The following is a 26,980-nucleotide window of genomic DNA, read 5'->3' as shown; positions in this document are numbered from 1 at the left end:
ATGAATTTATCTAGTTCTTCTTTGAACTAGCACGCTTGCTTGTATCCATCATTTCTTAAATGAATAAGCTGTGCCCCCTGTTCATTTATTCCTGACACTGCCTAAAAAAAACCGAACAGTTAGGTTACCACTGCTTTGGCTTCTAAAAAACCCCAAGTAACAGATTTGGCAAGCCAGTTGCTAGGAGTGATGGAGAGGAAGGAAGGATTGATACAAACTGTTTGTCTGGCATAGAGGAGGGGGACGTGGAGCAGGGTCATAAACCTGTAATTTTCCATGTTGTAGTCCTGAATTGATTTACGGATACATTCCATTACTGATTCAGGGCTCCAGCTAATAAGCCTGGTCAAGTGAGAAAATATGACAGAAGGAAAGGGAACATCTGGAAAGTTAGAGACAGTGTTGGAAAACAGCTTGATTGATTTTTTAAAGGAACATGGTAATGATTTTTCTAAGCTTGGAGACTTTATCGACCCCAGAGCGTTCCTGCAGCTCTAAGCAATGGGAAACGTGGGTTAGTGTGGGAATGTGGATAGCAGCAATGGTTTTAGCTGAGTTGCCAAAGGGGTCCCAGGATGAGACCCAGGCAGGTCACAGGGAATATAGGAGACAAAGTTGTGCTTTCAGAGACATGTTGGAAGAGCAAAAGGGAATTGTGGCTGCGCTCAGAAGTCGTAGCCTAGGAAGGCGGGGGGGTCAGAGGAGGATCTTGACTCATATTCTTCTCATTATGCGTATAAGAGGGATGATCCCCATGACCATCCTTTTGCCTTGGGCACTTCCAGGATAAAAGATCCATTTTTCCTCCAGAGTGTAAAGGGGGCAGTTAAAGAAGATAAGGACATTGTAGAGGAGCTAAATGATTTATTTGCATCAGTCTTCACCATAGAGATTGTAGGGGAGATACCTACTTTTTCTAGATCCTCAAGACGAGGCTTCATCAGACATTGAGGTGCACAAAATAGTAGAGATGGAACAAACTGACAAACGAAAGAGCCACATGGGTGTGAGACTGGATGTACAGCCAAATGTTCTGAAGGATCTTAAGAAATGGCTGTTCTGCTCACAAAAACTACTACAAACTGATATTAGCTAGGGAAGAGCTTCCTCTATTGGCAAGTTATTCCAGAATTGTCCAGGGGTGGGGTTCTTACCCCTCTCTCTGATGTAGCTGGTGTTGGCCACTGTCATGTAGAATCCTGGAGGAGACAGATCATTGGTCCCATTCAATGCAGCAATTCTCAGGTTCCTAGCTAATATAGTCCATACCTCCTCTTCCATCTGTTTCTCAAACACTGGTGTCCTGAACAGTTTGTCCTTTACTTTATTAGCCACCTTAAATTTTAAATCTATTCTCTGCTTCATGGATTCCCAACTTGCTATAACAATAAAGCATTTTTCGTTCTGCCTCAGTCAGTGGGCCAGGTTCTGAGCTCAGCAACACCAATGTAGATCCAGAGTGATGCCATTTTAACCGGCGGAGTTATTCCAGATTTACACCAGAATAAATGAGACCAGATTCTGGTTCATCATGTTTAGCTACACGACTTTAAGAATGTATTTGAAATTCATTGAAACATCACCACTCAAAGGACTGAAGACAAAAGACTTGTCTAAAAAGTCTAAAAGCAAAGGGCCATATGTTTCCATCTGCTCTGCAGTGCCCAGGGAATCAGCCTGTAGTAAATTAAGACATACTGACATAGCACTCCCTGCCAGACCTACCTTAAAAATGCTCCAATTCTGTCCTATTGGACTATACAGTGCATAATTGTGTCAAGATGTCAGTAGCACGTCTGAAAGAGGGGCTTACTGGGACCCCAAGTGAGGAAAAGCATCTAAATGAAGAACTAGAGTAGGTAGCTAGATTTTCCCCATGGGTCTTCACAGGCCTGCAGAACATAGGCAAGAGTTTCTCCCAGAAACCTTGTTAACAGTTTAACTTCTACCAATAAATGGCTATAAGATACCTTCAGTTTTTGAAGCGGAACTCCCCAGTGAAATCAACAGCACAAGATGGGTCCAAAGTGATATCTAGGGTTGGTAAATCAGATCGGTGAAATTTACATTTGCCAAAATACTTACCTAGTTTGAGCAGAGTTTTTTATTTGGACACATCACATGTTTCAAGCTCAGTGCGCTAGGTACAAAGCAAGGGCTGGTTGATATGGAGAGTTAGTGTGCAGGGTGCTGCAATGTAAGTCTACAGTGCCCTAGCCTGCCATGCACTAACTGGCCATGCTGAGCCTACCACCATGCACTACATGTTCCATAGTGCCCAGAACTTTAATGTGCGGTAGCAGAAAGCATGTGGCTGGTCAGTGTATGGCAAGCTGGAGCACACTAGATTCACATGCCAGTTTCCTGCGTGCTGAGCATCCGAAAAGGCAAGCCTTAAGAAGTATCCTCTGTGTGGGGCAACATGTTTCCTGACAGATTCCATCACCACTCATTCATCTCCAGGGCAGCTTAATTCTGTTCATAGAGTTGCTCATCAAGAAAGTTGATGCTCATACCTTGGGTGTATCCAGCATTTTAGCACCATTCAACATCAGTGCAAGAACAGCTACATCTACCCATTCACCAAGATAAGATAAATCTCTCTTTTGAGTCCATCCCACCATAAACACATTTAAATAACATCTTAACATAAACAGATCTCAGGTCTTGCTTTTCAGACCAAATAGATTAACACGTGCTATTTGCTAATTGAAGACAAATCTTTATCAAGCTCTGTGCCTGTACTAAATTCCTCCTTCCAGTACACCCTTCTTGAGAAAACAATCAGATGCATTACCCAGCTAAGAGGCTCCTTTGATCACCATGAGAGCTGGGCCAGCTTTAGGATTAAGGACTGGAAGAGTATCTAAAAAGGAAACTTGTCTCAGAAATATAGTCATTATTAGAATGGGGATATTTCCCTGAGGAAACTATGGCTTCCCCCATTATAAGCAGCTATTGGAGTTCATCACTCCACTGCATATTTTGCTATGAGAAATATCTCAGGACCAGACTATTATTATTAATTGTATTGTGGTAGAACCTAGGAGGCCCAATCACAGACCTGAACTCCATTGTGCAAGGCGCTGCACAAACACAGAACAAAAAGACAGTCCTTCAACCTCAGTAATGTAATGGTTTGGGGAATTCAACGGAAAAGCTCAGTTGAGGTGAGAAAAATTGCTCTGTAAATACGGCAGCTTCTCACTAAAGAGATCTGCTCCTGGTGTGTATCCAGAGTCGTGTTTGCCAAACTCAGTGACAAAGGAATTTCTAGCTACGTTTTACCCATTAGCCCCGCAAGAGCTAACACAGCCCTGAGAGAGGGAGCTGGAATCTGTATTGATTTGTGCAGCATCAATTCATTTCTAAGGGCTTAACCCAATTCTCCCTTCAGCTTCCCCTGGTGCAACACACTGAATATGGCAGGGTTGCTCATGCATAACCGATGGAAGAATTTGAAGGCAATTGGGCTGCACAGACATAATACTCTTGATAAAGAATCATTTCAAAAAACAATCATTTATGGTATAACTTACTGATACCATCAGCTGCTGTGCGATGTGCATATTGCATCTCATTGGATCAAAACAGATTTTGGAGGGGAAAAAAACACCCTTAGGTGTTACTTTTGAAAAATAAATCCTGGAATAGTAAAGTGTCTTTTCATGGCCTTTTCTCTGCACTCTTCCTCTTTTTGCTAATCTTTTCAGCTACTTCACTGCAATAACAGCTTTTCCCCTTTCCAGCCTCCTTGCAACGAGCCACTGGTTCACCAAACTGCTAATATTTGACACGTTGATCAATTAAAAAAAATATTCCTAGTGAATCACTGTTCTGTCCAATTTAAATAGTCAAGGAGGTTGGGTATTTTTCCTTCCCCATTCCAACTGACTCCAATTTTCAGGACAAATAACTTAACCTCCTAAAACAAGAGAGAAAGGAGTAGCAAAAATACAGACTGAACAGTTTTACACGGACAGCTCAGTGTAGGCTGTCATTCATCTTGCCTCCAAGTACATATCGATAAACTGCTCCCACAAATAGGCTTCACATAGCAGACATCCATATTTATTTCCCTGTCAACTTGAAGGCAAGCAATAATTTTTGCTTGACTGTTAATGGCAGATAAAGGAGGTTCTCTGCAATGTAATACATCACAGGGGATTGTTTTTCCTTTCATCACATTGCATGGATATCATTACAAGCACACACAATTCAAAGATGTCAGACACAATTCAAGGATGTCAGCCGATGATGCTTTGTCACAAAAGGCAAGAGGCTCGTTCTATTCAGAGTGAGCCACATTGAGCTGGCTATTTCACTCCAAGCATTCCCTCCCAGGAGTGTTATTGTTATCTAGGCACCTCTAGAAGTGCCTACAATATGGTAGGTGCTCTCCAGACAGAAGATGGTCTGCACCACGCAGCTCACAACCTAAGGACTGACACACAAAGGGGAGAGGAGAGGGGCACGTGGGCGAGAGTTGGCCACATCTTAGTAAAATAAGGTTTGTTGCAGCTAGATTTCCTGTAGCCATATTGGTCTTTGAGGAGGACCTCGCTATGGAGAAGGGCCCTGGGGGCTTTGCACGCCTAGGGTGTAGCGAAGTAGAAGACATTTATGTGAGAAGCTGCTAAAATGGGCATATCAGTCTGGGGACACTGACAAAGTGGAAGAGGTGGTGAGGGGGGCAGAGCAAAAGTAGTGGGCTCTCTCTCTGAGGAATGCCTCCTATGCTAGTAATGACACAGATTCGGAGACCTACCATGGCCAAGGAGCTGATGTGCAGCCAGCCTCTCACTCCACGGACACGTGGAACAAGTGTCACCAGGACTGCAGCCTGCATGTCACGTTTTCAAGTGTTCTCCCAGGCCACAGCCCCTGTGTGCGCATCACATCCCAAGGGATGGAAGCTCTGTCTTGCATGGGAGTAGGAAGCAGCTACACTCCAGCCTTGAAGGAGTGAAGCACTGGATGATCTTAGGAACCCCAGGAGAGAACAGTTTTGATGGGCTATATGGGGGAGTGTCAGGTAGCCACCCACCCCTTATCCTGGCTATATCATATTCCTCCTATGGAGAGAGGGCAAGATGAGGTGCTAGACACTAGAAGGAAAATGATCAGTGTGGGGTGGGGACTTACCTGCACAGAAAGATGTATGTGGTGTCTTGGCAAAGAGGTGAGCTTCGCAGCTCCTGGTGAAGCCATCCGGGGTTGAGAGACTCAGCCCCTTGCAGGTTGGGCTGAGGATAAAGAAAACCAGCCTTCTCCATGCTGCCACTTTCTTCATTTTCTCGGAATCCTTCCAAATTCCAGTGTTCCGGGGCCATCGTCTCTGCCTCATGCATTCGCTGCCGGAGGCTCTTGCTGTCGGCGGGAGGAGGGGGGCGGGGGGCGGGAAGGGGAAATGGTACAAATGGCACTTTCTGAAAAAAGACTGTTTCGAACAGTCCATCCCATTCCTTCCAGCGTTGACACAGGTCCCCACCACAACGATACAAAAGAAGCCCAGCATTAGAGCTAGCCAACAGGCGCACGGGGAGCGGGGGGGGGGGAGTAGGGGCGTGTGGAGTGTGTGGGGGAAATAAAAACAAAGGGCTAAATGCAGCATCTGCCACCCCACACCTTCTTCTGGCAAATACGATCCCGGGTCCCAGCTGTTCGTTAGCTAGGCCACCTCCTTTCACAGCCCACATCAGGCCTCCCTCAGAAAGGACTGGTTCATTCATCTCTCGCAGCTCTCCCGCTGGCCTGCTGCCAGGCAGCCCAGGCCTGGCCTAGCCAGTTCTCTGTCATCCATTACCAAGCTGTGCATGATTCGCCTTTTCTACCACCTCCAGGTGGGAGCGTTCCTCATGCAAGGGCCTTCAAGGCACTTTCTTAGTTTCCTCTTGGGGTCACTCTTAGGTGCTGGTCTCTGGTGAAGTTTGCAGGTGAATGCTTAGCTCCATGCGTCCGTTGCTAAGCAGTCGGGTTCCCAGCTCCTTCATTGTGAGTCTGGTGGAGTCTGCAGTGCAATTTACAAGTGGGGACTCTGCCCCCATCTCTTCCTTCCTCGGATTTGCTCTTAGCACATGGCTTCCAGTCCTCCTAATGAGCTATTAATGAGAAGTCAATCATTTATGCAAATCAGAAGCAAACATTGATTTATTTCAGGCTACAGCAATCCATCACCCCAGTTTAAATTGGTGACGGACCTGAGCCAGGACAGAGCCCAGCCCACCCCTGAATTTTCAGGGTATTCATGTCTCCAGTCCTCATATTCAGGCCCCGCCATTCTTGCCTAGATGCTTCCCATCCGACACACAATTTGTCCCTTTTTCCCCTGTTGGAAAAAAGCTCCAGCAATCACCACCGCCACACTGACAGTCCCATGTGTTCAAGTTCAGGCAAGCTGCATGGAGCCCATTTGTGCATGCCTAAGTGGGTACGCTTGGGTGCAAAGGAAGCAATCTTGCTATGCAAGTGCCCCCTCAATCTCTTAAGAGCACCTTAAAAGTGGCATTGGGCCACGGCAGCAGGGCTGACAGCTAGGGCTAGTCACCCAAGTACGTACCCAGGGGACTGGGCAACTTTGTCCTCTGACCACTAGCCTGAGTGGCCATCTGTGCCACCACAAACACAGTGCTATTTTGAGTGCACTGGCTAGTGCAAGCCTGTCACCCCACACTGGAAAGTGCCTTTCTCAGTGGACATATCCATCGGGTCTCCCTTCTACTTGGTTTGACCTTCTAATATTCCGTGAGGGGAGAAGGTTTAATTCCTGATGCTGGACAAAGGCAGGCTGATGTTTTAAAGTCATCCCAATGTCTTCTCATTATGACTTGCAAGCAGCCCAAGTGAGTGGGGACAGGAAATTCATGTCCACCACGTTCTCCTCAAGCTTCTTTGACATCCACAGGACAGCATAAATCCCAGCAAAACAGAGGCTGAGCCAACAGATCTGGGCCAAGTCTCAATGTCTGTCCTCTAAACTTTTCCAGAAACAAAACAGAACTTAGTTGATATTCAGGTGAAGCAAAGACAGCAGAGGCGGCGGCGGCCAACTCTTCTCCCCAGGGCAATGCAATCAGTCCCTCTGCCCTCCCCATTCGGAAATGTTAATTATACTTACAACTAGTCAGCACCTCCTGGTTCACTATAGCCACCATCCTCTGGCATTACCTCATAGGAAACACTCCTCAACCAGTGTAAACTGGCATAGCTCTGTTGATTTCAGAGCAGCTACCGCAATTGACACCAGCTAATGATCTAGCCCCCAGAGGAGGTCTATTTCATGTAGGTCAGAATAGCCCAGTGCAGACTGAACGCACTTGAAACACTTGTGCACCAACGAACAGCACCTCATTGTGATGAGCTCAGCTAATATCATGTTGATATCAGTTTTGTTGTACTTCACCGCCTGAGTTTCTTCAGACCCTTAGCCATTGAGGAGACTGAAGACATGACTTTTCTTCATATTTTAAGTGTTCATAATTCCAAGCAACCCATTTTCAAGACTATCCGAGTCCCTATGCTTCACAGAAAAAGGAATCAGAAATAGAGAGGGCCCTATGCCATCACCAAAAGAAAAACAATGACACACAGGTGTGATATTTCAGAGTAACAAAGCCATAAAAAGCAGTTAAACGGCAGTTGCAGAAACATTGTACGTTCATCATCAATTGCTGGGCTTTTTTTCTCTAAAATTACCCAATAACTGTTTTCTGATTGCATCACTTTCGGCGTTGACCATAATCCAAAGCATAACACACTTGTTACGTGTAGATTTGTTTGCAAAAGCATGTATGGCTGTGTTTGTCATCAACTTCCCTGCCCCCCACCCACAAACACACACACCCCTCTGCCAAAGAAGACCAGAGATGGCTCTAAGTCTTTCCATTCTGTACTGATCTATCAGCTAGGAAACGGAAGCACATGGCTCCCAACTGATCCCTTATCTTGTAGTCCATTTTGTAGATGAGAGATCCCTCCATCTTTACCAGTTGGTCAAAAATATACATATATATTTACATGGAGATCTTTATGACTTTTTCCGCCTCACCAATTTGCATACCCTGATCTTTTAGACAAGTCACAGAAGTCTAAGCTAAACAAACCTAACTTCAGTCAGGGTGGCCTTTGGCAACTTTCTATCACTAAAGCCATTTTTGTTTCCTCTCAAACAAAAGGAAAGCACTTGGATTTCACACGGGGGCAGTCTTCATTGAAGTCTGCATTCCTTCAGTGAAGAGCCAAATTGTCCTGAGGATTTCAGAGCTGCTGGACACCGGTAGAGGATGTGCAAAGCAAAAGATGAAAGAAAAAAGCAAAAGCTTGAAAAAGACAGCAAGAGAGCTAATTTTATATTTTATTTTAGGTTGGAGCAAAGTTAATTCTCCCATGTCTCTTCATCCCCCTGTAAGAACTACTGCACCAAAACAAATATTGCAAGCCGTTACGTAACTGGCGGAAATGATGCTTCATTTCTGGCATGAGCCCTTTGTCATCCATTTAAGGTTTTCACGTAAGCTCTCTCAGTGAGATACGGTGGCCAATACTCTTCCACCTAACTATATAATCCCTACCGTGAGGGGAACAGAGTCCACCATCATGGAAGGAGCAACAGTACCTTAAGTACAGTGCATGAGAAGGTCATGGCATTATTTCCAATACTGAATACTAACTGAAATCAGTGGGCAGAAGCCAGGTTTAAATAACACAGTGACAAACCCAGCTCAGTAGAAATGAAATCAGACCCACAGTTCTTAGGTCATGCTGCTGGGAACTGTAAGATACCACTGCCAGGTTTGCAAAGAAACATTGGCCTACTTAGACAATACTTATTTTTCCCATCACCAGATCTTTACCTCCTGGAGTTTGTCCTGTTGTATACTTGCCAGTTCATAACATACATGGTGTTGTAGCCATGTCAGTCGCAGGATATTAGAGAGATGAGGTGGGTGAGATAACATCTTTCATTGGATCAACTTCTGTTGGAGAGAGACACGCTTCCAGAGAGCTCTTCTTCAGGAATTCTCTCCTTTGACCCAGAGCTCAGGGCCAAGTATTGTAGTGTCTGTGCAAACAAAGATCCTGCCCACACAGAAAGATTTGGCCCTAACTGTGAAAAGCCACAGTGCTTGAACCTGGATCAGCATGTCCCTGAGTGACTGCCACCTTCGCACCCCCACAGCAGTGTCCAATGAGCGGTGAGCGGCCAGGCACCACTGGATGTCCTGCCCACAGAGGCCCTGAGGCCTTAAATAGCATGCCTGGGCCAAACAGTAGGAGGCTGTCTATGCAACAAGATAGGTCCCCAACCTGCTGCAGAGATGGACCCTACCTTTTCCTGCGTCCCAGCCTGGTTCCTACCTCAGACCCATCTCTGTTCCTGCCTTCCCTGACTCCAGGTAACCCAGTTCTGACTCTCGGCTCGGATTCCTGGCTCTGACCCTCAGTTCCATTTCCCTACTCTGACTCCTGCTCCAGCCATTGGGCTCGACTGCCCCTGCCCCACTCCCTGACACTAACTCGCATTAGTGACAGTCCAACAGCTCAGAGAGGATTCAAAAGCTCACCATTTGGACTGGGAAAGAAGCAGGAAGAATCAGCAAACTCAGGAAGTGCAGCAGTGCCTTAGAGAATCGCTGTCTTGGCTCATGAAAGGCTTCTAAAGCTGTCAGCGGCGGAAGAGGCTCTCAGTGATCCAAGCCTGCCTAATTTTATGTGAAAAAAATACAGGAAAACATTGGGATCAAAAGAAAAACATCAAATGGGAACATCAAACAAATAAAGAACGGTACCCTACCATCGTAAGAGCATCTTAGAACAAAGTGACGATTTAAAAAAATAAAACCACACATACCCAGAGATGGGGAGTTGGAAATTCATAAACTTGGAGCCAAAGAGGCTTGATCCTAATTTGAAACACTGAGGCAAATGTATCAAATCTACGTGCTGAGAACAATACGTGCAGGTAGTAAAGAATCCATGGACACACCTGCGGGGCTGGGACTTGATCCATTACCCTGGGTCTCCACAGGGCGCGTTCTACTAGCTGACCTAAAGGAGCGCTCCCTTAGCTTGCAGCAGTGGCAGGGCCTCCATCCTCTGAGGACCAATAGAGGGCGACACCACTGACACAGACTAAGCCAGTCAAACAAGTTCCTCTGAATAGCTTGAGGGTTTTACTAGATCTAGGAGAAGTAGTTGAATACATCACTAGACCTGCATATAAAACTTTTTTTTAACTAAAAGGACATTTCAGCCAAATCAAAAACATTTACAGAAAATTTGTTTTGGTTGGAATTTTCTGGATTTTCAATGTAAAGCCAAAAAGAACCTTCTGCATTTTTTGGCCTTTGGAAAAAACTCATTTGTTTTAGCCAACAGTCAATTATTTTTTGAGCCTTAAAAAAAGTTGCATTGGTGGGTGGGTGGGTGGTTTTATTTATTTATTTATTAGGTTTTTCAAACAAGAAATTAATGGGGAAGTTCTGGGGGGAAATGAAATTAAAACAAATTCCTGCAATTTTTCTGGCATTTTTCATCGTGTCTACTCTACATCAATTGGTGGGCTATGTCAGAAAGATTAGTCCTCAGCCCTACCACTCAACACAAAAAGCTCATCTCAGCAGAGAACCCAGTAATCCAGTGGGCATGGAGACTGACCTACCTTCTCATCCAGGCATACTGAGAGGACAGATGGTATATTGGGTGCATGACTCTGAAAACCAGAATCACACAAGATTAAATAGGCAGCATTACAACTGATTGAACTATCCATTCTGAATAACATTTGTCCTGAATTAGTCCCTGTGTCGGTTAGAAGTTGGTTTGTGAGCCAACCCTTTGAACTTATTCACGAGTGGAAAGAGTTTGCCAAAGAGATTGGATGGATACTTTTTGGAGGTCGGGCTCAACTATTCACTATCCGTGTAGCATAGTTGGTCGTGAAAGTCATATGGTGTGGTTGTTGCTCCCTGACTGGATTTTTTCCAGCAGGTGAACAAATAGCACAAAGCAAACGTCCAGTATAAACGTTTTCTTGTGCTAAAATTAGTGAAGCTTTCAGAATTGGCAAACATCTTCCGCAGCACCTGGCAACTGTCTGGATACTCACAAATAAGGAATAGTGTGGCAATACAAACCACAGCGAACTGAACGCTGCCACGCATATCAGGGCTTGAAGAGTGACTAGTCTGAGCTCTAATTCGATGCAAAGCAATTCAGGTTCTTATACCCGCTTCCTGCTATATTGCTAAGGCTTCAAACAAGGCTCCCTTTACAACACAAAGGATATGGCCAGTGCTGGTTATCTTCCATAATTCCTACTGCTGGTCTGAGTTTTAATTTCTCTCCAGGGAAATCAATAGCAAGCTCTGCAATAAGCAATCACATATTAGCATAAGCAAAAAAAAAGAAAGGGCTAGAAACTGTAGTGCCCAAATTCTCTGAGAGTCCAGCAAACACAATGATCTGGAAGTTTAGGCATAAATAGCCGTGGGCTGTCCTAGATGGTCCATACTTGCAAAGATCATATCAATGATGAGTAAAGTGCTGCAGTCAGAGGGAGCTTTGCTGAAATGCTCAGCTGACACTACAGAACCATCCTGGGGCTGAACACAAAGGGCTGGATCCCTCTTTGCAGGGATCCTCCAGACCAGCCTTCCTATAGCTCAGAACAATCAATATTTTCCTACTGCCCCTCTTTGCGCTACATCCTGCAGTGTTACAGATGCCTGGCTTCCTAGGGTCCATCTAATCTGACAGGATTTCAAAGTCAGAAAATACAAGGATGCAAAATCCCGGACGAGGCATTTGGATACAAATCCATCAGAGAGCTTGCAATCCCTTCTCCCCGCCCTGCACCCAACTCAATGAAGAGCATCACAGGCTATGTGCTAAGAACTTGATGTGTTACTGTTTGTTCATTAATTTCAAAAGGTTAGCAATTAAACTGTCATCTTAGGCCAAACCAAGCTGATGAAAGTTAGAAATTCTTTCAAATGGGCAACATTCATAGGGAGTATTTGAACATACTTGAAGTTAAGACTTGATAGTAACCATCTTTTTTGTAGCCTGCCTGCAAAGTAGAGGTCAAGCAGCATTAAAACAAAGTACTTTCATGAGACCTAGACATTTTTCTGTGGCTACAGTAAAGTTGTATTGAGGATGTGCGTGTGATGTTCCAAAATACTGTAAGAATGTTAAACTCAACTTATGGCTAATTGTATATGTTTTGTTGCTTGACATCATAGGAATAAACATATACAAATCTAAGGTGCAGAGCAACTGGTCTCCAACAGACTGTAAATAAATGTGTCAGGGTATAACCAAAGCCAGAAATATGAGGCTAGTGTGGGGAAGAAGACAGAAATACCTGCTGCCCATTTCTGGTAACACCTATAGATCCAGCCCTCCCAGTCCTGCGGGAAGGATGCGTCTCTTTCTTTTAAGCAAATGAAAACTCTGTTATTCGATGGAATGTTAAATTTTAAAGGCCCAGACTAACTGGCTGATCCAATCTAGTGTGACTAAAGTTGGTTTTTGGTTTTTGTAGCCATGCTGATCGAGTTTAGTCTTTGAAAACCCAAGAACAGGGCTGGATGGAATCCAAATCCTGTTTTTTCCAAACTGCCAAGATCTGGGACATAGAAGGATCCAGCTGTCCTTCAGGGTGCTAGTTTTTGTCTAGATTGAGTGGCAACACTGTTATCTTTCAGGCTATCCCAGTGTGGCAGGAGGCGACATGTTCCAGGAGCAAGCCCCCCTCAGGTTCCAAAACTCAGGAACCACGGCAGAAGAGACAGTCCCCAAGGAATCCAGCCCTGACTTTACACAGACCCCAAATCCATTCCAAGATAGGGCTTGGCAAGTTTTCACTCAAGCAGGTATATGTCCTCTGAGGGTAGCTGTACTCAGTAAGCCTGAGAGTGTCTTTACTCAGGGAGCGCCGAGAACCCTGGAACGGCATGTAGCTGGATCCCCCTAGGTCACAAGAGCAGGGAGCCATTGTCCCTATGGGAAGCACGGAGCGATGGGACATGGAGAGTTCACACGCCCATCCTCTCATGGCAATGTGGATGGAGACACTTCCCCTGCAGAAGTCAGAGGGGTGGCATTGGCAGAACCCTACCTGGAGCTTTCTAGGGCCAGTTATTTCAAATCTCCTCCCCTTACTTTTCCTGCTGAAGAACAAGTTACTTTAAGAGGCCTGTACTAAACTTTCCTCTCCTTGCATTACATTTTGATTGGTTTCCCCAACTGCTGGAGTTCTGAGAGGGTCAGAGGATTATTGTGAAATGCTGCTGTGAAAAGGGACAAGTGATGGTGCAGGGACAGTTATCCCCAACATCAAACAGGACTGTGAGAGGCTGGGGACAGTCATTAGCAAGATGTGCAAGAAGTTTTTGCTGTTTTTCCTTCTCTTTGTCTTCACTAACCTGCCAGAGGGCACCTTCCACCCTCTTCCCCCAATCCCCAGCAACGTCTACAAGGAAGGACACACTGAAAGCAGGAGACACCTTCTGCCTCACCTCCACTTATTGGCGAGTCGCCATCCCTTTCCCCTTGCAAAGCTTCATTACCATTTCACAACCTTCATTGGAGAGAAAAAGGTTGCAGAGCTTTATTTACCACAAGTACTATACCGGAATTATTTACTACAACCAAAAAAGCCAGCTCTGGATATATCCCCACCACCACTGGCTCTGGAGAGGAGATTCCCAGTGGCCCAACCCCAAAACTCCACAGGGTTTCTAGGTGGTCCTATCACTGTGGTTTCATTAGAGATTCATGGATTTTCCAGCCAGAAGGGACCATTAGATCATCTGGCCTCCTGCATAACCATAGAATTCACCCAGGGATTCTGCATCAAGTGCATAAGTTCTGGCTGAGCTACAGCATGCATTTTAGAACATCATCCAATGTTGATTTAGACTTCAAGTGATGGAGAATGCATCACATCCCTAGGAGAGTTGTCCTAGTGGTTACTTAACCTCACTGTAAAAAAAATATGTACTTATTTCTAGTCTGAATTTGTCTAATGTCAGCTTCCCACCCTGGGATCTTGTTATGCCTTTTTCTTCTAGATTAAACAGCCTTCTACTGTCCAAAATTGTTCCCCACATAGCTACTTCTAGACCGGGGTGGCCAACCTGAGCCTGAGAAGGAGCCAGAATATACCAATATACATTGTCAAAGAGCCAGAGTAATATGTCAGCAGCCCCCAATCAGCTCCTCCCCACCACTTCCCCGCTGGCAGCCCCGCTGATCAGCGCCTCCCCATCCCTCCCGATCCGCTGTTTCGTGGTGTGCGGGAGGCTCTGGGGAGGAGGCGGGAAGGAGTGGAGTGGGGGAAGGGCCTGGGGCAGAGCCAGGGGTTGAGCCGTGAGCACCCCCCCAGGCACATTCTAAAGTTGGTGCCTGTAGCTCCAGTCCCAGAGTCGGTGCCTATAAAAGGAGCCACATATTAACTACCTACGAGCCACATGTGGCTCCAAAGCCCCAGGTTGGCCACCCCTGCTCTAGACTGATGAAGTCCATGTCATGCTCATAAGGTGCTAGATTGACACCTATCAAGAGAGGGAAGGCCGATGTTTCTCCACAGAGCCCAGGTGCAATCAGAGCAAGCTTCCCCTACTGAACCCTGAGTGGGATCCATCAGGACTGGACTAGAGGGGAGGAAATGCTGAGAGAGAGAGAGAGAGAGCCACAAAAGTCAAGGGAGGTCAAGGAGAGGTGATGAACAAAGTTGGGGATGAGGAGAAGCCCTTGACTTTTGAGCATGGAGAAATCATTTGAAACTTTAGCAAGAGCAACAGCTGTGTCAGGGGCAGGTGGTCCAGGAATGAGCTACAGCAGCAGCAATCAGGGCAGCCATTGTAAACAGCCCACGGGAAGCTCTCCGAGGTTAAGGCAGATGGGTCAATAACTGAAGGATACGATGGTGTCAAGGGTTGGTTGTGAGGCTGAGGGACAATACCGAGTGCTCTGAGGGGAAGGAGGGAGGTCAGTCTCTGGGGGGAGATTGGATGTTTTTCCTAGAATGTACACACTGGTTCAGCAGCAAGTTACTGGGGGATGCCAGAATCACTGGTGGACACTCTATACCTCATGATCATAATTGCTTCCTTCTGGCTTTAAAGTCTATAACTGAGATAAGGAGCCAGTTGCAGTGGTTGTAAGTGGGGGGTGAGAGCCGTCTAAGTCAGCGCCTAGGTACAGAGCAGAGACAGGAGGGAGAAAGTCACACCAGAACCTGTCGGTCTTCACCTTGAAGGCAGTGAGGATCTGGACGGAGAGGGAAGGAGGCAGATTAAGGCGTGTAAAGGAAGGGAGACGGTGGGGGAAATGGAGCAGCTCAGTGAGCCAGGGGGCAGCTCTGAATTCGTAGTGGAAGGGACCCAGGTAGTTTCCCTGTGGAGGGGTCCAGCAGTGCAGGAGCAGAGTAAGAGTGTACAAGAGTGAGATGCAGAGTGGACAGGACAGACAATGCTACAGGAGCAAGGGGCAAAGGAGTCAAAGCTGGAGGAGAGAACAGAGCTGGGCAGGCTGTATTTTTGGCATCTAAGAAAAGCATATTTTGAACAACTAGGGAGGGAGGAGGAATCAAAACTTCCTTTACTCCTCATGGCACATTTTCCTCCCTGCTGTGCTGGGCATGTGCATGATGCACCTTTTAGGCCATTTTACATTAATCTTTGCAAGTTTATTGCTAATGAATAGTGCGCACATACCTTCACGCGCACACCATCACCCTCCAAGCCTTCGCTCGTTTGCAAAGCTGTCACGTCCTTGAGTGAGCCCGAGCAGAGACGCAAAGGCTCCTATCAAGCAGAAGAGCACCTTGGTGACCAATCTGCACACTTCTTTACCTTTGCAGCAATAAACAGATAGCCTCCGCCAGACAGCTGCTGCAAATGTCACCTCTTTGGAGACAGAGAGACGCGGCGGCTGTTTTGCAGCATGTCAGTGCCATGAATTGGGATACAACACGGTGGTTGCCTGGGAATTCTTTCCCCTAAAAGCACTTCAGCTCCCTTTGTCACCAGCCACTGAAACATCAGTCCCGTTGTTTCCCTTGCAATATTGCGGCAGCATAAAGTGTGGGAGCAGTAGGGAATGGGGACCCCGGGATTCTTTTTCGGATGGGCTTGTGCCATGTATCTTCCATCAGATAAGAGTTATTCCCTTGTGGTCACTCTTGCACTGTGGTTCTCAAGTTAATGCACTGTTGTTTGATTCACCCATATGGCACATGGAAATTCTTATCTCAAAGGCCTATCGTGTACTTTGATTTCTGCATATAAACAAGCTATGATGGGGTGGACTAGGCTGAGAGGCCCCCTGCTGGAAGCCTTGGGGTTCTGTTACACCCATCCCAGGAAAGGAGCAGCAGAGCTAAGTCCTCCAAGCAGCCAATCAGAGAGACTGTGCAGGGAGCAGCCAATCAGGGCCCAGGAGAACCATATAAAAAGGAGCTGTGGAGCTAGATACAGGTAGTTTCTTGCTGGAGTCAGAGGAGTGTAGATCAGGGGTTCTCAAACTGAGGGTCAGGACCCCTCAGGGGGTCGTGAGGTTATTACATGGGGGGGTCTCAAGCTGTCAGCCGCCACCCTAAACCCCGCTTTGCCTCCAGCATTCATGATGGTGTTAAATATATAAAAAGTGTTTTTAATTTATATGGAGGAGGTCACACTCAGAGGCTTGCTGTATGAAAGGGGTCACCAGTACAAAAGTTTGAGAACCACTAGTGTAGATGATGCTTCTGGATGGCCGAAGGGAACTGCAGCACCATGGACAGCTCAGTTCTGCCAGAGTCTGGGGGAGCGAGAAGAGCCCTGAGCTAACGGTGAAGCATCGGTGAAGGCTGGGACCTTGGGGAATTGGGCCAGGGAACCAAAAAAACAGTTTATTAAAGGGACACAGTGGTGCCTGGCTGCTATTCTTAGGGTCCCTGGGCTGGGACCTGGAGTAGTGGGTGGGCCCAGGTCCTGCACATAGGCCACTGGAGAAGTGACCTACAGTCAGACAACAATAAACCCCAGAAGAGGAACTGAACTGTTAGAGGCCCAGCTGGAGAGCTAGGGCCAGAACAGACCAAGAGGGCAAAGCCCTAGGGGTATAGCCCGATACCAGGGCCAGGACAGTTTAAAGACCGCAGACACACCCAACCAGAAGGGGTGCTCATGAGAGGTGGGTGCCACACCATTACATAAGCCTATTAACTATAATCTCTAGCTACATGCACCCTAATCAGGGATAAATCCTACCATCTCCACCAGACTCCCAATGGCCCAAACCACGCAATAGCCCCATCAAGCCTGCCTAAGGAATGCAGATCATTAGCAAAATGAGTATGTCCCAGAAGCAGTTATTCATTATTTGTATTATGGTAACACCTAGGAACCCCAATGTAGGATCGTGGCCCCACAGTCTCATGTGCTATACATATATGTAATAAAGAAGATATTCCCTGCCCCCAGAGAGCCTACAGTTTACATGGCAGACAAGCCAACAGCAAGGGTGAGGTAACAAAATGAGCAGTGTTGAGTAGAGAAGCCAAAGTTCCTAACTCAATCCATGCTGAATGGCCATTAAAGAAAAGACACGATGGCCAGGGAGAGCCTGTGTCCTCACTGCTTTCCACTGGCTATTGGTCAATAATTATTTGATAATTGAGGTGATTTACTCCTGAAAGGTGCCAAACTCATCACCCTAGAAACCAAACTCCTTCATCAATCCCTGGAACAGGCCCCAGTCCATTTCATTCCTTACCTAAAGAGCAAGAAGGTCAAATCAGTCTGTGGCCCATTCGCAACTGGCCTCTTGAGGTGAGGCGCCCAGCAAGCCAGCCACTCTGCGCCAATTATGGCAGCGGGTTTTGTAACATGCACAACTGCCCAGTTAAGGACTGGGTTGAGACCAACCAATTTATTCCACTTAAGCCACCTGGCAGCCAGAAGCCCTTACGGAACGAGTGACCTAGAAGTGATGGGTAACCCTCAGAACCCTAGCTCCCCAGCCAGCCAGAAACAAAAGGACTCAACATTTTAAACAAAAAGGAAAGATCAAACTAGTCAATGGAAACAATATTAGTTACAAACTTTGACCCCATTCATTTAGCAGAGTGTTTGTGAGCAGAGCCAAATTTTCTTCACGTGTCTTTGTTGGTAGCCAGGAGCCATCAAATTGCCTGTGCAACGCTGCTCCTTGAACACAATGGAAAGGTCACCTGTGCAGGAGACAGATCTGTGTCGGGGGCCAGTCCCGGACTGAGGAATGAACTCCCACAGGAACTGAAGGCCATCGCAAACCTCATCACCTTCCACTCCAAGCACAAGGAACATTTCTTCAGTCTGACTTCTCTGACAGACACAGAGCAGTGTGGGTATTTTACTAAGTCCCCACGAATCAAAATCCTACCCAAACAAAACACTCCGCTGTGCGCCCACTTCTCTTCCCCTTCCCCTCCAGGAAAGAGGATGAGAGAGAATGAACCACACATGACAGATATCAGTCACGTCACTTCATGCAGGACAGAGATGCTCCAATACTGTAGTGTTGAACGGGCCTAAGAACCTCTATCAGATAAAATAGAACCTTTGGAGAAAGGGGTAGTAGCTAAATAATGACCCAGTTAAATTGAAGATGATCAAACTTAAGGGTGACTTAAATATTCCTCTCAGGAAAAAAGTTCCCATCCTAGGTCAGGTGAGTGGAATGATGGGGGGAAAGGATTCTAAAATGCAAGATTCCAGTCTGGAAAAGAGGATTCTGACTGTTGGGCCGATTTTATTTCCTCTTAGGATGATGACAAACTGAAGGCTGACATTGAAGGATGTACATTATGGTTCTGCTTACAAGCATTCTTGCTGCAGCGAAGCCATAAATATGGTGTTCATGCCCCTCCTGTAGATTTACTGTTGTATTATGTGCTCTGCTTTCATTAGCAACTAGGATACTTTGCAAGTAAGGATGCCTTGAAAGCTTTAATACAGCCATGTACAAACCCTAGGCAGACAAAATGTGGCAATGAGGTGGGAAGTGATGGAAGACTGGTCAGAAATGGGTTTTGTGAAGGTAACTACGGCTATGCAGAGCTACAAGATTTGCACCTTTTGCTGTCATGGAAGAGCTGTGAGGTCCAGGGTATTGTCAATGTCTAGCATTCAAGTCATGAGTTAGGCCCCCAAAATCATGAGATTTTAAAAATAATGCAGTTGGGTCCCTTGGTTTTCACATTTGAGTCTTTAGGGTTTACAGTTTCACATTTTTCTTCACAACCATGAGGGCTGAAAATCCATGTTTTATTCATAGTAGTTAGTGGTATCTCCCACTATGCGCCAGCCACTTTTCCAACACTTGAGGATGGTCCATGCCCCAAGGAATTCAGAATCTAAGGAGCTAACTTAAAAAAAAAAAAAGGAAATTTGAGAGTCACACATAATCACATGACTCCAGGAGCTGAGGCTTCAAGAAAAACACCACATATCACAAGAGTTTGCAAGAATGAGCCTAGGACAGGGCACCACGTACTCTAGAGTTCCAGTCTGGTCTTTGCTATTTACTCCCTCTGTGACCTTTGTCAAGTCCCTTAATTTCTATTCCAGCATTTCCCCAGGCAGGAAAGGATTGACATTCAACACATGGCTGAGGAAGGAGAGGACTCATTAAGAGAAATCCCTTTGAGGGGAAGCAAAGCAAGCTACACAAGGCTTATGGGTGAATGAAGTTGGGGGAAAGAACCAACATTCACACTCCCGGTAACCTTCTCAAAAACATACACTGTCCTAGAAGGGGAAATGGCCTCCGACCCAGCAGCTGGGGCAGGTACAAGCCCCTACTTCCTCTCAGATCCCGCCTAATGGCCCTGACGTGAAAAATATTTGATTAAAGAAGAAGGAGGGAGCAGGGACCCCACAGTGTGTTCTCTAAAGCCTGCTCTCTGGTGTGAGTGCTAGCCTGACAGCAAGGTCTCGTACAGCAGTGGTAACATTGTACATTACACCTGCCTGGGGAAATGGAGAAAGTATGAGACAGACCCATCTCCTTCTGAGCAGCTGAAGTGGAATGTGATATTTATGGCCTCCATCTCAATTTGGGACCTAGGCAGCAGAGCTCGATGGGGCACGAATAGCCCAGCACAGGCAGGGCACGCTATTTTCATTGCTCCAAGAGAATTGCACTAGCCAAATGAGACCCACCTGTTCCTCAGGGCTCTAGTCTCCCAGTCAGATGCATAATTGCAGTGCATTCAAGAGGAGCCAACAGCTGCAGCACGAGCCTGTAAAAAGCTGGCTGTGTGCTTGTCCCAATTTGATAATTAAGGTGATTTACTCCTGAAAGGTGCCAAACTCATCACCCTAGAAACCAAACTCCTTCATCAATCCCTGGAACAGGCCCCAGTCTGTAGCCAATTGCTGGGATGCAATGACTGAGATCTGCAGTGGGCAGTTTAAGTCTCGAGTGCTGTCAGGCAGGTGCTCCTAACAGGGAAGTTATTAGCTTCTTCTCTGGAGACACGTCTCTGGTCTCATCTCTTTGCACTGCTCATGGTCCCATTATGTCACCCTTCCCCAGCGATCTCAGCACCTTCTTCCAAGCACCCCACACCTCTTGGAACCCCCTTCCTACCCTTGTCTGACAGGCCATCATCCTCTCTTCCTTTAAGGCTCTACTTAAACACCTCACTTCCAGCATGGTTATAGGCTTCCCCATAAAGAGAAAATAGAGAACAGAAACCAGGGGAAATTAACAAGATGTGAGCCATCTACCTCCATCCCAAGAGCTGGAATTGGTGTCTTACATACCTACCCACACCCTATCTGGGCATTTATACCACATTCATCCACGTGGTAAATTTCACCACTCAATCACCTTGCTTCTGGTTGCCTCCCATTCCCTTACCTCCATCTGTAAATTGTCTATTTAGATGTTAAGCTCTTCAGGACATAGTCTCCTGTTCACTGTCTCTAAAGCGCCTAGCTCACTTTGGATCCCACATAAATGTCTGATGCTATATAAATAGCAAGCACCATGGGGTAGAATCGTACATCCAATAAACGTGACATTCCCGTCCCCTTCTGCCTTTCATGCTTAAGGCAAGAAACCACTGTCATCTCCTGAGATATTTATCATCAGCTATGCCGAGCCAGCTCCCACCATGTTTGCATTCTATTGCTCCTAGAACTGATAGATTGGCATGTCTCATGCCTGTCAGGAAGAGCTTGCTATTGCAGGTGCCCATTAAGGGAGTCACACATAGGCACCAGTTGCAATGGTACCTCCTAACAGATATGGTGTTTAACAAGTCTGTCCCTAGCAAGGTGATGGATGATGAGATTTAGCCAATGCAACTAACGTATAACTCCAGCACAGCAGGGAACCTGGTTTTCCAAAGCACGGGTTCTTTTTCTTTAGTAATAGCCGCTCTTTTGGTGTGGATAGTAAGATACCAGACAGGATGGGCCATCCCTCTGCCCCACAATTCCTCTGTTCCATGGTGTATATTTGTGTTATTCCAGCTGTTGATTTCCCCCCCCCCCTCTCCTCCTCCCACCCCTGCTCTTCTCTCCAGCAACTTCACCTGAAAAAGCAAGCATTATTCACAGACCTGGGTGGCAAGTTCAATCTAGCAGCCTTTGACCATTGAAATTATTTCAATTGTCTCCTCAAATGTGAAATACTCCTGGCAAACTGCATTAATCTGCACAATTCATTAGCTGTTTTATTTAATTGGGAAAATTAAAAGTGGGAAAATATGTAAGGTTCTCCCACACAGTTCCTTAATGGTCTGAGTGATAAAAAATAGCCTACTAAAAAGGCTCTTAGAAGAGTATAGATTGGAAGTCAGCATCAAGCAAACCTTTCCCTCATCTGTAGCATAAAAAAAAGTAATCACAGAATCATTGCAAAGTAAATAACTTTAACACAGTCTAGAATTACTTTCAGTGACTTCATAATCGCTTATCCCTGCTGAGTGCGAGTTGCAATTATGTCTCAGTAAGAGACAAACCATTCTGTCCCCATTGTGAGGAGAACAGGAGATGAGCTTTGCTCTGACATGGAAGACACCTGCTGGAGTCGGCACACTATTTAGGACGAGGAATGACTGTTTTCATAAATAGGCGTGTTAACAGATTTTTGTGACCCAATGAGTGCTTTCAGTTCTGGGTGATAATTGGTTTCTATGATCTCCCCAGATGCCCCAGCCAAGATCATGGCCCCACTGCGCTGGCAAAATTGCAAAGTAACAATGTTTCTCTGAATCATTTTAAAAGAGATTATGAAGGATAATCTCCCAAAAAGTCTCTGGATGGATTTCCATCAAATCTGTTTGTTGTTTACCCATCCAAGAGGCTTTTAAAGCTGACGTGGATAATGAGATACTATGTGCGAAGATTAAATAAACTCATTCATAGCACAGGAATAATAATACCAGGCCATATTTTTCAAGCATGCCACGTTTCCAAAACGGTGCCACTGCGAACTGATAAGTGTTTTGATTAATGCTCCTTCTCGCTTCATTTCAGATTAAGAGGCTCCCCTTTGCAAACTCCTCCACTGTGACATTCAGCACAATTAAATTTATTTCTGCTTTTGTCCTTTGGAGGCAATGAGAGCTAATCAGGTCTCTACTCATTTAGACCCCTTACCTAAGGGATCAGGTCCTGTTTCCTCTAGTCAGCAAGAATGTTTAGGCTGTTTCCACCCCCTGCTTCAATTGACGTTTGGCTGGGGCGTGCCTTGGGAGCTATTGGCTGGATTTTTTAAAGAGTTAAAGCAGAAAAATGGGTGAAAGCCAGTTGAAGATAAACCATCCCTTGTTGTAGGTCAGTTTAGGCTGGTATTTTCAAAAGAACCCGTTAGGTGCCCCAATACCACTGAAAATCAAGAGGAGTTGGATGCTTAACGCCTGTAAAGTCGTTTGCAAATCTCAGCCTGAGCTATTAACCATGTTTCATTTTAAATAGAGTCCTAGAGTTTAAGGCCAGAAGAGACCACCAGAGCATCCAGTCAGACCTCCTGTATATCACAGGCCACTAACCCCCACCCACATGCCCCTGAATGGAGCCAAATCACCTGGAATAAAGTCTGACTGCTGTTTGGAGACCATCCTACCGTGTGCCAACGGCAGCGTGTAGAAGTGTCCAAGGTGCCCCAATGCGTGCAGCCCCTGCAGTAGCAGAGAATTAATTTGGTGAGATATAGCAAGATGATACTGGCAAGAGACCTGAGCCCCATGCTGCAGAGGAAGGCAAACAACAAATACTCAAGGTCAGTGCCAGTCTGACCAGGCTGGGGGAGGGGGAAGGGACGAGAATTCCTTCCCAAATCCAAAAGTGACAATCAGTTAGACCCTGAGCATGTGAAACCAGCCAATACCGGAGAGATACCACTCTGTACTTCTTCAGAATACCAGTCCACCCTGTCCCGGGGTTAGTAACAAAAACAGACGGTTTTATTACCACCATTTTCAGAGAGAAAGGGCCTGGCCCAGGGTCAGCTAAAATAGGGTTCATTTTAAAAATAAATGTTACAAAACTAGGGTCCAAAATGAGGCTACTCACATGAGTAAGGGATCAGGAAGCACCTAATCCTTGCTATTCAGGTAACGTTTGTAGACGATGCCTTGTGAACACAAAGGGGTCTCTCAGCGTGGCATGATTTTGGCCAACCCATTTAAGAACAAAGAATATGCTCAATATACACATACCAACACACTTAAAAAAATGGACTTCAGGAAGTAAAATTTTTGTACTGTCGGGGGGGGGGGGAAGGGGAGGAGGGCTGTTTTCTTTGGTGGTTGCTATTTTTAGATTACTATCAAAGACTAAGGATTAAGTCAAACCATAAACTGCCTGAAGAAAGGCTGTGTTACTCGAGAAGATTGTTGTAAGTCTGCGGGGCCACATTATTCACACTTACTGGGGTGTGGATGACACTAATTATCAGAGCACTTTTCTGTACTTGTTACAGCTTGTAAGCGTACAACACATCTTCACAGTAACCGCACCTGAGACAACTAGCTCCCAACCACCATTCTCCGAAGGAGTCACACATGGGAGTTTTTGCAAGTTAACCATGAAAGGAAAAGGTCTCTGATCCAGTGAATGGAAATAGCCGAACAGTGAGAAAAGGCACCATCCTGAGGACGGAGGAGCAGGGTGGGCATTAGAAATGGACAAACCTGCCCCAGCTTTGCTGCTGACTTATTGGGTGACCTTGGGCAAGTCACTGAACCTCTGTGCCTCAGTTTCCCCAGCTGGGGATAATAATTCTCCCCTACCGTAGGCGAGGGGGTGATTGGGAGGATGAATGAATTGATATTTGCCCAGCGTTTTACAGAGTGCTGAAGTTGCATCCACTTACACCAGGTATGAGTTTGACCCACACAGCACTGTTTAAGCACTAAGTATAATTATGTTCCCAATGAAAACTAGGCTCATTTTAACAGCTGTTGGCTTCAGTTATTTGTTACTCCAGCTAAATCTCCAAACTCACAATATGGCCAATCCCAAGCACTGAAAAATCACGCGTGAAGACCCCCAAAATTATGAGATTGTCTTAAAGATCATGAGAGTTTTTGTCGTGTTTTGTTTCCCCTGAATACATGTTGGGTCCTTTCTTTGCTTTCTGGGTTTTGAGCCTTTTGGGGAGGATCAGGTCACCTTTTCAAGCTTTTCTCTGCAGCCATGAGGGCTAGTAACATTTCTTTGTAATGGAAGCTGAGATTTTTATGTAGTCCCTTGACCACAGGAGCTGGGACTTTAAGAAAAAAACCCCACCAACTATTGCAACATTCACGATAACATCACAAGAGTTACTGGCAATGCTGCCATACAGCCCTATGCTCATTAGATATGGGAAGGCCAAATCTTGAAAACCACCAAGCAGCCAGAACTCCAGCCCTGTGTGATTTGTTCAACAAGCTCACCAATTCCCCTCATGCTTGAGACAAGTTGTGATTAAAGCACTGGGCTGGGACCCGGCCGATCAGAGTTGAGTTCTTGGCAACATCACAGCCTCCCCGTGTGACCTTGGAGGAGTCATTTATCTCCGCTTTAGTTCCCATCTGTAAAATGGGAATTATAACAACACTTCTTTTCCCTAGCCTTTGTCTGCCTTGGCTGTTTAGATTGTAAACTCTCTGGGGCTGGGAGAGTCTGTACGGAGCCTACCACAATGGGATGGCAATCTCACTTGGGGACACAAGGTGCTATCATAATACAAGATGGTTATTTCTAGTAGACTGGATGGAAGAGCCCAAATTAATCTACTGATTTCAGTGATGTTATACCAGGGAAGAATTTGATCCCAGACGTTCACAGACATCCCTGTAGACTCAAAATTTCTTCAGCTCCAACATTGAGAGACAACAGAAATATTAAAGAAAAAGCAATAGTCCAACTCATGTAGAAGTGTGCCCTTAAAAAGCAACAGTCAAAAGCAGGACTTTCAGAAGAGCGTCTCTACTAGTTTTACGTATGATCAAACATTTAATGTAATAGGCTGCCGGGTGGGAGGAAGGGGGAGACAGTGCATAGAAGGCAAAATTTTATGCTGACCTTTACAGATTTGATTTTTCCCCCAGCCCGCAGCCAAAGTGAGACATTTGTCATCGTTTTCGATAAGAACTACAGCAGAAGAGCAGACAGTGGAAAGTCCCCATAACTAGACAGTGTTGTTTTGTGGTAGGATAGCAAAGCAGGAGGCAGCCTGCAAACATACCCTCCTATATGGTCATATGAAAATAATAAGAAACCCAAGCTGGCTGAAGAGCACCAGCTCCTTCCTAAAGATATACTACGTGGTGGGGGATTTACTGTTGCAAATTCAAAAGGCAAGTCAGCCTGGCCTCTGATCCAAGGAGCCCTCAGAAGGGATAATTAAAACTGAGGGAGAAGGCAAGGATTGCATAGTGTTGACTGTTTCTTCCCCACCCCCACTCTGAGCTTTCTATTTCTTTTCCCTGACAGCCGATTGAACCATGCTCATATTGAACCAAGCTCTCCTCGGAAGCCAGCTGTCCTCCTACGCAGCGAGCAAGGAGCAACAAGAGCTAGGTATTATAGGTACTTCGGGCCAGGCTAATTCTCAACATTTTGTGCCCTTGCTAGCCATCTTGCTGCATGAGCCAGGCCTCCTGCTGGAAGGCCCCATCACACCCACACAGGAGAAAGAATAGGAAACCAAGCTGCAGTGCCTGCTCCTGTAGACTCAGAGGGGGGTCCTGTCACGGGGTACATAACTCACCAGTGGTCTGGCGCCTCCTCCGGGTCACTCTGGGGATTAACGCTTGAGGTTGACACCCCTCTTCTGCTGCTTGCTCGCCATTGCTCTGTCTCTCTCACAGGTCTGCAGCTCCTCTCTCGTCCCAGGAACCGCAGCATCCTCTTTGTGACTCAGCCCTCCGGCCGGGCCACTCACAGCTCCTCCCTTCCAGAGTAGCGAAGTCCTTTCTCCCTAGGAGTCCTAGACAGTCTTCCCTCTCACTGCACGAGGTGCCACTCCCTCAGTGGCTGGCAGGGGAACCCAGGCCCACCCTCTACTCCAGGTTCCAATCCAGGGACCCTCAGCTCAGCAGTTCTGGGCTTTCCTCTCCAAGGCCTCACTGCTACCTACCTCACCTAGTTCCCCTTCTCTCTCTGGGTGTACTAGTTCCAAACCCCCTTCCCAGGCAGTGACTGCTGCTGCTGCTGCTGCTGCCTGCCCCCCTGCAGCCTTTCCGAGCAGCCCGTCTGTTGCTAGATACCTGGCTTTATACAGACCCTGCCTGTTCCTGCAGAGCTGAACCTGCTTCCCGCTAGTTCCCTGCTCCCTGGGTTTTCCTCCAGGTGCAGGCTGGGGAGTTAATTGGCCTGTCTGGCCACCTTAACCCCTTTCAGTCCTGTGTGGGGTGGTCACCCCATCACAGACCAGCAGTTAGCACAACTGCCACGGCCACCCCCCTTCACTGAGTATCGGTAAATATCTGCCGCAGGCGAAG

General features: G+C 46.3%; 1 protein-coding gene across 1 annotated transcript in view; it reads right to left on the bottom strand.

Moving 5' to 3' along the window:
• RPH3A (rabphilin 3A) overlaps nt 1-26,688 on the bottom strand; it is a 168,273-nt gene extending 141,585 nt beyond the window's left edge. The window contains exon 1 of the mRNA XM_074972902.1: nt 26,248-26,688. The gene's annotated coding sequence lies outside the window, so the exon portion shown is untranslated. The remainder of the gene's footprint in view (nt 1-26,247) is intronic.
• Nucleotides 26,689-26,980: the final 292 nt, after the last annotated feature.

Source organism: Natator depressus, chromosome 15 (assembly GCF_965152275.1).
Source record: "Natator depressus isolate rNatDep1 chromosome 15, rNatDep2.hap1, whole genome shotgun sequence".
Classification (NCBI taxonomy): domain Eukaryota; kingdom Metazoa; phylum Chordata; order Testudines; family Cheloniidae; genus Natator; species Natator depressus.
This window is presented reverse-complemented; position numbering and strand designations above follow the sequence as displayed.